The sequence below is a fragment of the Aquila chrysaetos genome, chromosome 20, assembly GCF_900496995.4.
Source record: "Aquila chrysaetos chrysaetos chromosome 20, bAquChr1.4, whole genome shotgun sequence".
NCBI classification, from domain to species: Eukaryota; Metazoa; Chordata; class Aves; order Accipitriformes; family Accipitridae; genus Aquila; species Aquila chrysaetos.
This window is the reverse complement of record NC_044023.1, coordinates 19236104-19239591: the sequence shown is the minus strand read 5'-3', so window position 1 is coordinate 19239591 and position 3488 is coordinate 19236104.

The window sequence follows — 3488 nt, the reverse complement described above, 5'->3', positions numbered from 1 at the left end:
ACGGACAAACATCCTAAAAATTTGGCCTGTTGAAAGACAAGATTGAAAATTTTAAAATAAAACCATAGGAAAGACTGTACCCTGTTCACAATGAAAATTAGATGTACATTTTAAGTGATCACTAAAAAAAAATCTAATCTTAAAACACTTTCAAATAAAGATTTAACAACAGAATCTGACAAAATTTCATCTAAAATGCAGCTAAAAGACAACAGAATAAAGGGACTGGTTTTAAATGTAGAACCTTTATCATCAATGCTGCTATTGTTCAAGTGCTTGTTAAATAGTGCTTGAAATATTGCATATTTTAACATTCCCCCCATATGAAAATGGCTTTAAGATGTCTCCATATTCTTTCTGGAACCCAGTTAAAAAAAAATCACTACATTACCTTGCATTTGCTCTTAGAGTCATTATCCCTAGACAGCACCATCATTTAAGAAATTTATCATCAGTGGTGTCCTTCGAACAATGTATTAGTGTAATACATTATAAGAGTACTTCACTGTGATGATATATTACTCAAAAGATGGGAACATCTGGGAAGAATGAATCTGGGAATAGATTTAGTGTAATAGGCTTTATATGGGGATACAAGCCTGGGTATTGCTACTTGAAAAGGTGCAGTGCTTGGCCACGGGCCACCTCCACCGCAAAAGCACGTAAACCCCTAGCAGACACCACCAAACCCAAACCAACATGATTTTTCCCTTCCTTCCCCTTCCCGTGAGGACAATGATCTCTTTGCTGCTCACTGAGGGATGGGGCTGGCACTGTGAATTACAGCACTCACCAACGTGTGCGTGGGGACAAGGGCATGGGAGGTGGGGAACAAGGAAAATTCATGCAAAAGGAAGATCGCAGCCTACAGGAGGTTCTTATCTTTCTCCTTAAGTAATTTTCCAGGTTTTCTGAACATTTCCATGGCATTCATCCTTTCCCCACTCAAGATGGAGTAGAGGATGATGAACTTCAGTGATAACCTTTACACCAATCTGGTGTCATTTTATCCTCTTGGTTGACCAACTTGCCATTCAAAGAGCCAGAGGCACGTTCTTCCTGCAGCCTAACTCTGGTTTCAGTTCCTCCAGCATCCCCCGGGCCACGGTCAGGTGATGTCTTTCTGGAAAAAGAAAGAAATTTCGACGTTATGGTAACAACCAAAATCTGAATATCCTGCATAAAAAACAGCAACCAAGAGGGAACTCCTGGAAAAGGTTCATCTGTGCATGAGCATGAAAAATTAGCCCAGAAGCGTTATAAATATCCCTAAATTACAGTCCTAAGAGGACCCGGCTTGGCAATAGGCCTGTCTCAGTGCTGGCAGCCACTCCAGCCATAGGGGCTTGCGAAGAAGGGGTTGTGGGACCGAAGGAAAGTGTTCCCCACTGCTCAACCCCAAATCTTTCCCATTTCCAGTTGGTCCCAGACAGGTGTCTATCTATCTGCTGGTTTGGAGTAAATGGCTCCAGCTGCCCTGGCCAGGTTTCGTTCAGCTCTAGGGTGGGGGGGGTGTTCAGCCAAAATAGTGTTTCATTGCAGAGTAGGGGAAAAGATGTAAAATTTTTCACAAACCAGGAAAAAAATGGTTTCCCTCACTAACTGCTGAGAAAAGCAAGGTATCTCCAGACGCTATTTCACAGAAGCCAGGCCTGTGATGTCTCTGGATGAAGTGAGATGCTACCTATTACAAAGAGAAGGAAACAGATGACGGGAAGAAGTCCATAGCCTCCAGACAGATTAGATTACCCTATCTGAAGAAAGTAACCACCAGAAATGGCTGGTGATACTTCTGCGGGCCAGAATTTAGAGCCATTTGAGCTTTTTTTTTTTCCCCAGCTCCCCCTACCACTCCTCAGTAAAATGAGAAAGAATTCATAACCCGTGTCAGCCACACTCAGATAATCCAAGACTTAAAGAGTAGAACATTTCATATAACCTCTTTTCTGCCCCTCACAAATGCTTTAACAACTTTAATAAGATAATGTATAGCTATTATCGTACAGCAAGCGTAAGTCAAACAACTATCAGCTATTATTTCAGCAACAGAACGAACGCTCAGCGTTCCTGTAATCCACAGCCTGGAACAGTTTACACATTGTCAATTTTAGACAGAACTGGCTTTTTCCACATATCAAAATGTACACTGATAAATGGGAATTGTTTAGCAGACCCCACATGGCTGGGTAATATACTGTAGCTCAAAAAAGAATAATGAGGGTATCAGTTGGACTTCTGAATTAATGATACCTTAAATTAGTTTAATTAATTAGTTTAGTTACTAGAGTAATTTAGTTAGCAGATTAATTAATGTTTGTTGAGCGCTTGGAGATAAAAGCTGCATATAAAGGCTATTATTACAGGGTGGATCCAGAGGTGCAGGCTTTCTTCATTCTTTGTTTATCCCAGCACCAGTTTGACCCAGGGGCTCATTCTCTGAGCCTTTCAGCGGGCACTGTGTGGAGGCTGGCTTGCTGGTTTTTTACAGGATACGGTCCAACACAGATATTGCCATAGTCAATAGTCAATTGGTAGAATATCTTCCAAAATTTAGAGTTATGACTTTTTGTTCTCACCTTGTCTCCTTGAGGCCATAGGCACACACGGATGGACACACGTCCACGCACACTTTCCTATATATTTGGGTGCAGTTAACTCTCATTCTTCTTCCTTCCACTGCCCCCCATGTTTATGGCATATTCTGAACAGAAAAATCTAAGAACATATTCATACAATCACAGGAAAAAAACACAAGGTTACAAAGGAGTACCCGTACCTCTTCGAAGTTGCCATTGCATCCAGGTAAGGGTCTAGTCCAAGAGCAACATCAAGAGCTTTTTGTAAGTAATTCTTGAGCTGTTCAGGAACACGAGAGTCATTGAGGGCTATTTCTTTGGCTTTGAGAAGATTCTCAGCAATGAGTCCAGCCGGGGTTTCTGAAACGGAAAATAAAAGGAAGAACAATGTTTTTGTAACTGCTCAAATCAGCTGAAGAGGAATTTAGACTGCAAAAAACAAGTGCTTTTTTTTTTTTTTTTTTGATACAAAATACAGGTTTTTGAAGGACTATGAAAACAATCATGGAAATGTTATCAAACTGGAAAAATATTATACTTCTAATTCATTTTTGTTGCATGCATTCTCCCCTCACAGCTGATCCTTTTCTGAGAGGAAAATGATAAGAGTATTTCAAAACCATGAACTTTCACTTTTGAAGCTCCAAGACAAACATTGGACACCAAACAACTGTACGAAACCCACTCCTCGAGGTAGCTTTTTCCTTGGAAAAAAACAAAGCGCTTCTCAAACCGCTCTTGCAAAACCAGGCAGATCCTCTCAGGCCAGGACACGCAGGCACCGGGTCTAGCTTTGTAAAAAGGAGGATCACCACTGCCTGTGTGCCAACGGGGTGCACGTGTGCCCCCGACACATGTCTGTGCCATGGAGGCTGCTGTGCACAGAGTCTGCAGAGCAACCCGTGATGCTCG